The following is a 15,187-nucleotide window of genomic DNA, read 5'->3' as shown; positions in this document are numbered from 1 at the left end:
TGTTAATTAATTAAATTATGTGGTTAGGGATTAGCAGACAAAATTATTTTTAGTGTCGCCGTTCAGAAACAAGATACGATAGTATAAAAGCAGTTTAGATCCTTAGATCTATTTTAATTAAATCGTTATGATGTCAAAAAACTTTAAGGGAGCTCTATTTTCCAAAAATGTATTTTAAAGTTCTACAGCAAGTGGTTACTTTTATAAATATTGAAGTAGATATTTGAAATTTAAAGAATCGACGTGAATTATTTTAGCTTATTCACTTAAAAGGAACTGTACCCCTAGTGTAAATAAATTCGATTTCGAAACGTGACGTACGCGTTTGCGTTTAGTCTCATTTTGTATTGGATTTAGAAAGAGCGCGCCAAGCGGGACGATTTGGAAACTCAAAATCCTATACAAAATGAGACTTAACGCAAACGCGTTCGTCACGTTATGATGTCGATCAAATTTACACTAGGGGTACAGATGAATAAGTGTTATACTTATTATTGCGCAACTATGAATCTATATCACAAAACAATCAAACTTTATCCAATTTTAAGTGCCTCGTACAAAACTTTGTTCACGAAGTATTTACCTTCTTCTTCTTTTGGAAATCGGTTAAATGCGTTTTTTTATTAAATATTCAATGGAAAATGAATTTATGGGCATCTACCGAACCCTTAAGACTCTGTAGCACTGTAACTTGTCAAAATTAAAGACATAATTATCGCTTCTAGTTTGTTAATTATCTATAAAACGCACTTTCATTTCCGCACCTCGACTACGTGAGGCCGTAAATGATCCCAAACCATGATTACACCAATTTTATTACACTCCATAAAACTCCTACACTGTATCATAAAACTAACAATTTTAATGAATTGTGAACAAAGAATCTCTTAACACAACTAATTCTTTCACAAAAACTTTACTCAATTAGTTGGAACCATGTCGCTGTCAAAAACGCAAGAAACTCGTATGAAGCAGCCGCATTCCTAGAGTTTATTATTGCGACAAAAGTTCAAATAAAACAACTCGACAAGGCCGAAGAAAATTAAGTACTATTATTGACTTGTACTCAGCAAACACAATCAACGACGGAAGGACGACTCTTTACTACAAAACCTAATCCAAATCCACTTCCTCAAAAATCACGTCACCCATTTCTCGCTTGTCACCAAACCTTTACCAAACTTTATTTCTTCAGCACGCAATGGATAATGCTTTTCCTTCTTTTCCAATGGTTGTTGAATAGTGGAAGCGCATGGTATAGGACTTAGATCTAATAAGAGGAGGTGAGACATCTCAGCGCGAGAAAAATCCCACGGACAATGCAGTGCATCGCGTTCAAAAGGAGCTTCGGATCGTACGATGCGGCTCAAGAATGGACTCGATTGTACGGATAACAAAGCGTATTAGGTTATATAATACTAGGAAATTCGATATGTGATAGCTGGGATGTCTGAATTATTTGAAATCCCTTTTACTTAAAGGCACGCCGGGTGAAACTTGCCGAGGAAGATACCTCTATGGCCGTCGCGAGGATTTTTACCATTTATCCTCCTCTGAAAATATATTTGTGTTTCAAATTTTACTCGTCAGATCTCTCGGCTATATCACTAGCTGTTTTAGGCCAAAATTATACTGCTATGTTATGAAGGGTCACGATATACGACTGGAAAAAAAATGGTAATTAGACATGTTTGCGTGATTTTTTTCTATCAAGCCAACATAACCATTTAAGGTTTTGATTGGACTCTGCCCTTAGAGTCTGCACATGCCCCTGACTATATCGTGTAATATGTAAATTCAAACTATTATTTTGCGTTAGTCCACTTTTAACACGGGTCGTACGCTTGTTTGGACAAATGGTGGTTTATATTAAAGAAGTTCGCACCGTGTTGTACCGCGTTATATGTCCAGTCCACCTACACGTGGCACATGGCTTTATTTAATAAGTAGCAATCGTAACGAGCTTGGAATAAAAGAGCAAAAGTACACAGGACAATGTTCAGCTAAGTCGAAAACCATTCTTGCCTTGCAATCATCTTAATAGATAAAGGAGAAAAACGCATGAATATCTAACACGTAGATATTTTTACAGTCATGAATGTGTTGACGTACTTATTTACATTTTTGTCCGATTCGTCAAATAAGGTTTTATTGCACGCATCCAGGTACGCAATCATTTCTCAAACAAGTGGGGATAGAGGGGCTCGCACTCGTGTCAAACCATAGAACACATCATGGAACGATGTTCTCTGCACTCATACACTGGAGCAACAGAAGACCTGCTGCAACTCACGTGTCTCAACTGTTTAAACATTGAACTATAAAGTTACAATTGTATTCTCTTGGACCCATTTTAGTGTTTGTGATATCATTTTAAAATTGTATAACATTGTATTTCCAGCAAGCAATTGAGCGCAGCATACTAGGTGTCACAAAGACGGATCGCATCCGAAACACTACATTGCGCTCCAAAACACACATAGCTGACTTTGGGGTGAAGACCGCCAGGCTGAAGTGGGACTGGGCGGGTCACGTCTGCCGCATGCGGATAGATGGGCTAGTATAGCCACCAAGTGTACGCTAGGTTCACAGGGACGTGACAGGCCCAGATGGAGACGGCGGGACGACTTAGACACCTTCATCAGTAACTGGACAGAAATAGCACGACGGGAGCTGTGGAGATCACGGGGAGAGGCCTTCGCCCAGCAGTGGAATACCATAACGAGCTAACTAAAAAAAACTTAAGTAAACTAGCCAATCAACCTCTCCATGACATAAGGGGGTACAGTTGACACAGACTATTTGCTTTTAACGTATATTCCGCCAAACACAACAAAACAAACCACAAATATAAATAACTTGCTTATGACAAAAAGACGTCATATGAAATGAAATCTCCGCGGCTGTGGTAAATAAGGAAATGAACCAATATTTGCCACGATATTATCGCTAATCATGTCCGACGTTTCCCTTCACGGATATATAGTCCTCCTCATCGTTTTCGATGACGGCGACCCCAAATAAACACATTATGGACGTTGTCTAGCATGAGCCCTAATGTGGCTGGCCAGGCCGAACTTGCTCTTAAATTCTCTATTGCACGCGTGACAATAAAGTTGGCCAGCTGCGTTGAACGTGTACACGTAGGAGGGCTTAGGTCTCTCTTTCCGTAACTGGCGTTTTATGGATATATCCGTGTAAAGAAATAGGTCATGTGGATCGACAGGAAATGTTGTAGGTAAAAATCTATTTTTTCTTTAAAAAAAACGGTTTCTATCAATGATGATTCGCCAATGTAAAAAGAGTGCTCGTAGAGCATGAGGCTGTTCGGTAGTCGCTTTTAGTAAGGTGATATATGATATATATATATAGCTGGACTTTACTAATAGCCACGATGGTTTCCCGGGTGTTAACTAAAGAATGGTTAAACCCGTTTCAAGACTAATTCTTTATCATCTGCACACTCCTACGTCAGTTCACAGCATAATTACAATTCAAAAAACATTAATGAGCAAAAAACCGAAGAATATTCTCGAGACGACTTCGCCATTTTGAAGTTTGACAGGAAATCCTTGAAAGCAGTCGCCAGCCAGCCAGTTTGACCAGGGTAGTCAACTGCTTAGTCAAATTAGTTTTTTTTCGAACTGTCAAAACGATTAGCCACTACGGAATCTCTATGAAATACAGAACAATGACATCACGGTCAAGTTACCTACTCTTTATAGTTCTTTCGGATTTATTAAAAAAAATTGGTTTGAAAATAACTGCTGTCTAGGTTTTTCTAATATTTTTATGGTGCTTTATTTCGTACATGGTGTGAAATAATTTATTTTAAATACAGGAAGCATCCCTTTTATTTTTTCGTGACATTAATGAACATTCAATAACCGGTTGCTCACCTTTCAAATAAATTAATGTATTATCCGTATCGCGTGTGTTAAAACATACCTGAAACAAAAATAAATATCCATTAATTCATTGTTACTATATATAATATTATTAAAAACAGATGATTTAATTCATAATAAATATGTATGAACGTAAAATAATGTTACAAGTGCCTTACGTTAAAAGTACCTATACGTGATAAAATTTGAAATAGCTAATACATTTTATAAATTTTATTTGGTTTAGATATTTTATTTTAGACGACCGGTCTGGTCTAGTAGGTAGTGACCCTGCTTATGAAGCCGTCGGCCCCGGGTTCGAATCCTGGTAAGGGCATTAATTTGTGTGATGATGAACACTGATATTTGTTCCTGAGTCATGGATGTTTTCTATGTATATAAGTGTGTATTTATCTATATACGGATGTATATCGTCGCCTAGTACCCAAAGTACAAGCTTTGCCTAGTTTGGGGCCAGGTTGATCTGTGTAAGATTATCCCCAAATATTTATTTATCAAATTACATTGACCTTATGAGTTACAAAAATACTTAAAACTAATTACAATAGGTTTATCACTATATTAAATTAACATTAATAGTCGTGGGCGTCGGTATTGACTCTAGGCAGCGGGCTGCTTGTATGTCATGGTATGGTGTATGATATGGCCACAGATAGGTACTGTAGTATCCCTAGGACACCTAGAACTATAGGTTTAGAGTTACTACGGGACTTGGCTCTAACACGCACCATCACTCCTGTGCACGCCGGGTGAGAACTGTCTACCCCCACCTGCGTTAGGTGTGACATATGCGCCAGAGATAAGACATAGCAACACTACAGGTACTAAATTTTCTTTGGTTACTTAGCAAACTGTCTAAATATGGGAAAGACCACACAGGAGACTTCAGAGCATCACCGGCTACGGAGTCCTACCATGTTTTCTGGAACAGCGACGTTCACATCACCTACCTCGACACTACGTGATGTATTGTCCTTGGTATATTACCAAAGAGAAAGTTAATAAAGGCAACAAACGAAGCCTCCGAGTCGAGATAACATCAGAAGACAATGCCCGTACATAATTTATTATAGTCGGGCAAAAACGTTGCGGCTAGGCCTCAAGTTAAACTACCGGTGCGATACTCAAGGCTGGAGGGGATGGAGAATGTATACATGATTTCGTTTACCATAGCGGGATCCCACTTGAAACGGCCATTGGGCGTAAACAATACGAATAGTGACTGCAAAAGATACCCGGCAAAGTTTCATTGCGGCGTCATGTCTTATCTCATTTACATTCAGCCCCTGCCGCTGCCCCTCGCGCTGCCGGCAATAATTCCCTTAATACTGCTGCAGCAGGATCGAAAGGAGTGTGTGTTTACATACTGCCCTACCACTCACTTCGCTTTCAAGTTTCGGCAATGGCAGACGTCGACATAAATAATTACAGCGGCCGCGCAGTGTCTTTTTGCGCAACGCAATTATGTTCGATATTTAAAAAGGTATCGAATACAAAAAAAGAAAGTTCGTCGTAGACGATGGTGGATGATATTTATCCATCGTAATAGAATTTTGTTAGTACCTATTTTTTTTTAATAATTTATTCCGATCTTAAAAAAACGAACAACTCACATCTTTCTCCTCCAGGCGCTCGACAGGTAATGAGCGACGGAGCAGAATGTGAACACGCACTGCCGCTCGCGCTGCCGGTCCTTTGACTTCCGCAGAAAAAACCGCCATTTTGGGGAGCGTCGGGCAGCGCAAGTGGCAATGGCAGTGGCATGAGAAGTATCGTATTTACACACTCGTCCTGCTCACTTCCCTGCTCACTTCGGCTGAATGTAAACGAGGTATTACATATCGTAAAGTACATTACGAGCTCTACTCTTCAAAGCCACGACTGGTACCTGTCCAGTCTTGGCTTTGAAGACTAGAGCTCGTAAAGCAACTCGTTAAACAATAGATCTACATCATGGTACTCTTTGTGCAGTTTCAAGTGGAATCCCGCCATGGTAAATGAAATGTATACGAACGCAGAAACTAACTACCGAAGCGTGCACCGTCGACGCTGACACCGACCGCCATTGATTTCTTTCTTTTTCTTCTTTCTTTTTCTTCTTTCTTTTTCTTCTTTCTTTTTACACACGAATCGAACTAGCCCCTAAGTAAGTAAAACTCCTACTATGAGTACTTACTAGATAATGAAATACATATTCGTGATTGAATTGAAATGGCTTAATACGATCAATACGTGTAAGCAATACTTATATTTCCTAAAACACCAGAGGGTTAGCAAGTGCGTTGCCAGCTTTTAAAATGGGATTTCGCTCCATTGCTTTGCCGCTTAAGACGCTTTTTTTTTCAATATCTTCAGAATATTCTTAAGCAAATATTAATTTTACTGTATTTTGCTATCGTGTCCGTCCGTGTGTCATCCACCCAAACTAAATAACACCCCTCGTCACGCGTCAAGCGTAAACCGCGGAAGGGGTGGGCAGGGCCAAAAATTGGTTTTCGGCTCGCCTGAGCGTTTTATTAATTGGTTAAGGGATGCTTTTTATTAACCGCCGGGGGTATTAAAGTTTTGTTTTGTATTTTGTGTGGTTGTTTTACAGAAGTCCATTTTGTAGTTACGGTTTAAAATGCTGAATAGTGATTTTTTATACTACGTCCGTGGCTAGCAAGCATACGGCCCACCTGATGGTAAGTAGTATCCATACCCTATGTACGCCTGCATCCCCAGAGGAGTTACATGCGCGTTGCCGACCCCAACACTCCGCACCCTCGTTGAGCTCTGGCAACCTTACTCACCGGCAGGAACACAACACTATGAGAAGGGTCTAGTGTTATTTGGCTGCGGTTTTCTGTAAGGTGGAGGTACTTCCCCAGTTGGGCTCTGCTCTAGATCTGGAATGACATCCGCTGTGCTGTGCCCTACCACACAAAGCAAAATGACATTCACAATGCACATACCTCTGTTTTGGACGTAGTTTAAAGAGGTCCAGATTTTTGATGCCGAGCCAGAATTTTTAGGAACGTCACTAATAATACTAATTTTAATGTAAGATACCGACAGATATCTTATAGTATACCTAAGCACCATACACGCCAACGATACCAAAATATATATCGCTGTCTGTCTAGCACCTACATTGTGAGAGACGAAATATATCGTAATATACCGAGCTATATATCGTATATAGCTAGGTATCTTAAGATGCCTTGCTACATATCGTAAGATACCAAAACATATATTATAGCTTCGTGTGTGGACTCTGTCAAATGCCATGTAAAATATATCGTAAGACGCCTTGCTGAAAGACATCTTTTGGTTATTATCCCTCCGTCTGTGATGGGCTTTAAGAAATATATCAAGCAACAGTAAACATTTTAATCTTTTTGTAGCTTAATCTCAAAGGCAAGAGGAAAAGGGGGGAGGGGGGTTGATATCTTCAAAGGTCCCATAATAGATTGAGCAACGTCTTGGAAAATTAAACGGCGTCGATTCTCAAATAAGCGGAAAGATCCGAGATCGGACTCTATGACCCGATATGAAGAATCAATGCTTGCTTTCCTTGTCTAATAATAGTGTTTTGAAAGAGTCAGTTGCACCAACCACAGCTAGACTGATCAACATCACGCAGTAGAAATAAAGAAGAAGAAAGCGAACGCTTTATCAGTGACAGACGGTTTAGTCCAATTCTAAGAGTACGTTATGATCATGAGATAAGTATGTTGAAAAATTAATTGTGTGATTAGGTCAAGCTATTTCGACTCGAAATTTCTGGTAATTCATTAAATAATAGTATTTTATACAATCGTGATATAATAGCTTTTCAGTCGAGTAGTGTTTGGGCAACGAAGCTTGCTGAGTTGCCTAATTACGGTACGAGATGGAAAAGCTTGATTATAATTGTATACATACAATACTTTCTCTAAGAGACATCTAAAATAATACCTTTTTTCTATAATACTTAAATAATAAATGAAAATTGGTAAGTATCAGTAGACAAAAATAGAGTACGTACAAAAGACATATCCCGCGCATAGCGATATCCCGCGATTTATTCACCCATCGTATCTCCTGAGCACAACGTATTGTATTTTCTACGTGTACACGTTCAACGCAGCTGGCCAACTTTATTGTCACGCGTGCAATAGAGTATTTAAGAGCAAGTTCGGCCTGGCCAGCCACATTAGGGCTCATGCTAGACAACGTCCATAATGTGTTTATTTAGGGTCGCCGTCATCGAAAACGATGAGGAGGCCTATATATATTGTATTTTCCAGTCCTCTAAACTTACGCTTTGGAACATTCAAGCGGCCGTCAGCTGCTGTCATCGGCCGCTATTAAGCTCCAAAGTGGACACATTTTTTCATTTGTACTTCGCCTCTTTCAAACTTTCTCATTAAATGTTCGTATACATACATAATTCCTTCACTTTTGTACATTTCAATTATCTTTTCACATCACCTATTCGGAAAAGGACATTTTCTTCCTTACTAGGAAATATGAAATATGAAAATAGTGCGTAGTGTATGCGCTTTATGACGACCGGTTTGGCCTAGTGGCAAGCCTGCCCTGCCTACGAAGCTGATGGTCCCGGATTCAAATCCTGGTAACTCTGGTAAGGGCATTTATTCGTGTGATGAGCATGGATTTTTGTTCCTGAGTCATGGGTGTTTTCTATTTATTTAAGTATTTATAAATATTTATATTATATATATATCGTTGTCTAAGTACCCTCAACACAAGCCTTATTGAGCTTACTGTGGGACTTAGTCAATTTGTGTAATAATGTCCCATAATAATATATTTTTTTATCAATTACAAATTTTTTATAGTCAATTAAGTTCATACATTTTTTTTAGCATAAATAATATTATGAAACATAAAACATTCCTCATAGGTGATGTGAAAAACAGTATGTATCACATAGCAGCAAAATTATCTTCACCTGGGGCTAACACTTGAATTCCTCACTACGCTCAGGATTCTATTAAGAATCCTTTTCTTCGTTCAGGTTTCAATGTACGCCCACGCCGTAAATATGCCATTTTGACCCCTTGTGATACAATCTACTATTTAAGCGTAAGCTATCTGTGAAAGCGTACTATATTTTTTTTAGTATAAGCTCCCAAAACATTATTCATCAAGTTATCGACGCCATCTTGCCGAATTGGCACAGATCCGTCCGACATTAAAATTTGCTCCAACGGAACCTCGGATTCAGATTTATGCTAGCGCTCGCATAAATTGCAGTTTCCTGCTAAATGTATCCATTACACGTTGACACTTTTTAGGCGGGAGTTCCGCTTGTGCGATTATTTCGGGTTAGTTTCTACATTTTAGCGTTCGCAGGATAAACGAACACATAGACCATTCTATGTGGTCGTTTATCCTGCGAATTTCATTTAGTCTTGTTTAAGATTTTTTTTAAACTATTTACCTATCATATGTATCGCACGTCGTATTATTTCTGCTGTAAGTGAACCATTGAAGAAGTGCATACGATGCGGTTATAATTACATCATATAATGCGTTTTCAGTTCTATATCTATCTTGGGGCTAAACAGTGATAAATTGCATGCTTCATGCGATTTGCGGGCAACTGAGATATTATTAAGTTTGCATTCGCCACATGACTAACCTTCAGCTCCCTACAAGACCGTCGTTGTTTTTAAAGCGCGTTATTTACACGTCAATCGCGCGTTAATCGAATTATCTAGTGCGTATCCCGACTACTCAACAAGTCGCTAAATACCTCGTCATCAGTAGGACGACAATCGTGCGGTAGTCGCGCGTCAATCGCACCATCACATCAGTACCTTACTCCCCCGTGCCGTTGCCGCGGTCCAAGCCAGCGGCCGCAGATGACGGCGCCGCACTCGTTATCGCACGGGTCTCACCCACACAGAGCTGACCAGAACCAGCGTTAACACTGTTACCAGTTAAAGGAAGCTCGTGCTTACCGTATATGTCACTATATACCTGTTCATAAGTAGGACAATAATCGTGCGTTAGTCGCGCGTCAATCGCACCATCACATCAGTACCCTAATCCCCCGTGCCCTGGCCGCGGTCCAAGCCAGCAGCCGCAGATGACGGCGCCGCACTCGTTATCGCACGAGTCTCACCCACACAGCGCTGTGATCAGAACCAGCGTTACCAGTCAAAGGAAGCTTGTGCTTAAAATATGTCATTAAATACCTCGTCATCAGTAGGACGACAATCGTGCGTTAGCCGCGCGTCAATCGCACAACCACATCAGTACCCTAATCCCCCGTGCCCTGGCCGCGGTCCAAGCCAGCGGCCGCAGATGACGGCGCCGCACTCGTTATCGCACGGGTCTCACCCACACAGCGCTGTGACCAGAACTAGCGTTTCAAGGAAGACTGATTATGCTTGAAGTACGAGTATATGTGCTAGGATTGGGTTCTTCGTATATGCTTCGCAGAAGGCGAAATTATGTTTCGCAATTAGCGCTGAACGGGTTATCCAGTAGGACTGTACGTGTACTCTTTTGTCATATGGAAAACATTTAGTGCATTTTTTCGTTGCACCGGTTGCACGATATGAGAGATTATGTTTCTTATTAAGACGATAGTGTTTGACCGCTTCTCCATGCAAACGTAGTCCTCATTTTCCTCTCTGGATACTAACATTATAGAACATATTTTTACACAATTTGATGTAGGTATATTCACCATTACCAAAGGGGTTCGTTTAACTTTTTAAGTTTTGTAATTAAAGAGTTATGAGCTTTTAAAAATGTGTATGGAATTTGTTTTCCGCTCCTAAGTCTTATAATAATCAAACATTAATAAAAGTCAAACGATAGGCATAGCTATCTATACAATGGTCAATATACAATAAATTGTGTAAAAATATTCTCCAGAATGGAAAATGGGGATTACGTTTGTATGTAGAAGTAGCGGTCGAACATTTTCCTCTTAACTAGAAACATAATCTCTGTTATCGTGCAAACAATACAGTCACGGACTTTAATATTTGAGCCATTTAGGATTCACTTTACATTGGAGATGTCATAGCGTTAGTATTGGCAACCAAATTAGCTTGAACCGTAGACGAGTCAACATTTAAAGTCTGTGACCGTACAACTGCACCCCCTCATTCATTACGTGTACTAAAGTTACGATGCCGCTAATAATCGTTTGTCCCTTTCCATCATACCAATACATCGGAAAGGGACAAAAGATTATTAGCGGCATTGTAACTTTAGTACATGTTTATGAATAAGGAGGTAAATGTTTTCCGCAGCAACGCGCTTCTAATAACTAGTAGATTTAAAAAGGCTCTGCAGAATTTCCTGCAGTGGCAGCATGGTTGCATTTTTATTGCCTGTCATTATGCCTGTCACTTTCGCACTTACTTATTAGAACGTGACAGGCATGGTGACAGACGATAAAAACGCGACCGTGCTGCCGCCGCTGGTCGATCTTGCATAACAATCGAACGATATGCAATAAGTTCAAAAACTTGGGAACGAACTAACTAGAACAAAATGGACGTCCCGAACCCTTAGAGCGTAGAATAATGGAGTAGCCTTTCAGTAAATTACCCGTCTGTCACAAAGCAATGCAGAATGTGCAAAAAATCGTATACTTAAAAACATTTTCATTTCTCATGCTCTGAAGGAAGGTTTCTTTCAAGAATTGTTGTTCTAAAAAGTGTACAGATAGTGATAAGTTTCTGCACTAGAGCATTTTATTTTCCAAGTACATTTATTTTCACTTTTTTACGATTAGGATTTGTATTTTTATTTAAATGGATTTGTTATATAATTTGCATTCTGGTATTTAACTCCTCATTCCATAAATAATGATACTTTTACCTAAATGGTTAATTGAAAGTGCCATAAAGAAATGGTACAAAAATTATACTTAGTGATATTAAAAAAAACTCATGTATTTTACTTTCGAAATGAAAAGTTGAGTGTTTAAACTCGGGTGAAAGATATCATTTCATCCATTGGTTAACAATCTATTATTCCACGTGTGATATATTTGTGACAGTTTGTGTACTTTAATGGGAATGTGTTAGATTTTATTTAAATGTGCGTGTGTCTCTTCGTGTTTCGACACATATTTCTTTTTGCATGTGTGAGTAATCTTTTCCACGTGCTACTTCGTCACCTCCCCGCAAAATTCGTTAGACATTATTGTACACAAATACAACATTCAGGCTGATTTTGTTATGTGTGACCATACTCTAAGGGGTGAATATATGGGTCATACTTAACAACTTTTACTATGGGGCCAACCCCGAAATAGCGAAAAAAATAATCTGCCGTTTCATACATTTCGGTGATTCACTGTTTTCTATGTGTATGTAATTTGTTGTATGTGTTTTGGGGTCGAAACCTTAGGGCCATGGGGGCCCCGCGCCCGGCGTTTTTATAAGGATTTAGCGTCGCGTTTGGTGGATGGCCCCATAGTAAAAGTAGTTCAGTATGACCTAGCTACCCCTCAAGAGTATGGTCAGACTTAACAAAATCACCCTGTGGCTACTCCAATTGTATGCTCTAAGACTCGAACAAATCAAGCGATCTGCAGAATAAATCTTACAAAAAGCTATACCGACGAAGCATTTTATAATTTCCCCGGTTCTGGGCCGTAATGGGAATGTTTATGTTTCTTGCGACACTGGGATACAAGGGAAAGGCGTAAATAACGATGCTGTGACAATTCTATGCAAATCGGGCGTGCGAAATGCGGGTAATGCTGGGGGTGCACTGGCGAAGGAAAACACCAAAAGAATAAAAAGAGGTATTATACGGTGTGGTATAGTACATTATTGCATAGGCCGGGAAAGGGCAATTCGTGGATGAGTTTTGATTTTGTCGGACGACGCGAAGCGGATTCCGACAAAGAAGACGAATCAACGAATTGCTGTTCCTGCCGAGGCATATATAGTGCTTTTCTTCAAACATACGAGGAAATAAAGTAAAATAATCATAATTTAAGCATAACCCAGCACTCAAATCGAACCTTCACATCAAAAACGTCAAAAACAATTTCATTCTATAATTATTTTTTAAAAGTTAAAGGCACTACTGCCATTTTCCCATTTAATATAATTGTGCAATACGAGTATAAGCTGTATTTGCATCAGGAGATCATTAAAAAAATATTAAAATGATATAGTTTTTGATGTTATTAAGCAGTATTAGCGCGATCTTACACGATTCTACCCTATAGCTTGCAATGACACTGACCGGGGCGTGTACACGCAGCCTGCGGCTATATGAATTGGCTGTTTGCGTTTTTCTTAGGAGAAACATGTTTTAAAAAAGTAAAAAAACAATACAGTAATAGCTTCCCGTCCGCTAAAACACACACAATAATGGTTTTAATTTTTTTAATATGAGTTTGATCATAATGAAGAACTTCCCGTACTATTTTTGCTACAATAAGATGAACATTTCCGAGCATATTGGAGAAAAAGGTATTAAAGTTATAGGTAGGAGTATCGTAGTGTATGTAGTTTATATGATTTGCTATTTATGTATGTGTATTGCGCCACTGGCATACAAGGGAAAGGCGTAAATAACGACGCTGTGACAATTCTATGCAAATCGGGCGCGAGAAATGCGGGTAATGCTGGGGGTGCACTGGCGAAAAAAAACATCAGAAGCATAAATGTTGCACAATGTTGCTCCACCAAAGCAAAAGTTAACTGCGGTGTGGATGCACCTTAAGTTGCCGTACGCTCAACCTTTGCGCTATAACATAGGGTTCTCGAGGGTTGGCAACGCATAAGTATATGTATATCGTAATCGTTGCTGCTATAGTGACCATGAACACTTCCCATTCGCTATTAAGCGGCTCATCTGCAAGTTTGCAACGTGTAACACAAAAAAACACGACAGTGTATCCCCAGCTTAACAATTTTGCTCGCAGTCAATACAACAGATCTGAGCAAATGACTTATACTGCGGTGTGGATGCACCTTAAGTTGCCGTACGCTCAACCTTTGCGCTATAACATAGGGTTCTCGAGGGTTGGCAACGCATAAGTATATGTATATCGTAATCGTTGCTGCTATAGTGACCATGAACACTGCCATTCCCTATTAAGCGGCTCATCTGCAAGTTTGCAACGTTTAACACAAAAAAACACGACAGTGTATCCCCAGCTTAACAATTTTGCTCGCAGTCAATACAACAGATCTGAGCAAATGACTTATTTATGCACCGCGGTTCCGTATGGCCCGGGCCGTATTTGTTGTCCAATTTATATGGCCCGCGTTTGGACCCTTTCGGGGTGCCGTCGTAAGATATAGGATAAGGGACGTCAAATGATCGTAATGTTTGGTTGTAAACTTTAGTGGGCGATTTTTAAGATTATTTAATGTAAACAAAAAGTGCTAATATTATGATATGATGAACATTTTAGGATATTAATTAAGGTACCGTTCGGATTCAGACATCTTAATACTGTCGATTACTGCTGCAGTAATGCTGTCGACTGCATTGTTGCTGACTCATTTTCTTTTTTTAAATAAATGGATATTATAGGGAAATTCTGACTAGGGCTGCCATCCGTCTGGGTTTTCCCGAATTTGTCCTAGTTTGGAGGCCGTCCGGGGGCCGTCCGGGGGGGGGGGTGTCAAGAAGTGTCCGGGGAAAACCCGGACACTTTTCATGTGAGGAAGCACATTAAAACTATATGTAAAATGAAAAGTCTTGTTTTTTAAAAATATTATTTTCGGACTCGTCCTGGGAAAAAATGCGATTTGCGCCCAATGTCCGAGTTTTTTTGAATCTTTGTCCGGGTTTGGCGAAATTCGAGATGGCAGCCCTAATTCTGACACAAATTGACTAAGTCCCACGGCAAGCCAAGAAGGCTTGCTATGTGGGTACTCGGACAACGATATATATAATATAAAAATACTTAAATACATAGAAAACATCCATGACTCAGGAACAAATATCTGTGCTTTTCACACAAATAAATGTCCTTATCGGGATTCGAACCCAGGACCATCGGCTTAATAGGCAGAGCATTTTGACATGGTCTGCGCTGCAATACTGCAGTGCGGTATTCGGCTGAATAGTTTTTTTATACACAAAAAAAAAATTCGAGCAAAAATTAAAGTGATTTTCATTAAGATTAACTGCTTTATACAATATCAACAAATGTTTGAAAAACAGTAAAATACAAAACCGTAACGTTAACTGTTTGAACAATTCTAAGTATTGAAAAAACGATAAAAGTAAACGAAAAGTCACTATAATTTAGCTACTCAAAACAGAAAAATTTACTGTCTTTTCGG

The sequence above is a fragment of the Cydia pomonella genome, chromosome 23, assembly GCF_033807575.1.
Source record: "Cydia pomonella isolate Wapato2018A chromosome 23, ilCydPomo1, whole genome shotgun sequence".
NCBI lineage: Eukaryota > Metazoa > Arthropoda > Insecta > Lepidoptera > Tortricidae > Cydia > Cydia pomonella.
Note: the sequence above shows the minus strand (reverse complement) of the source record.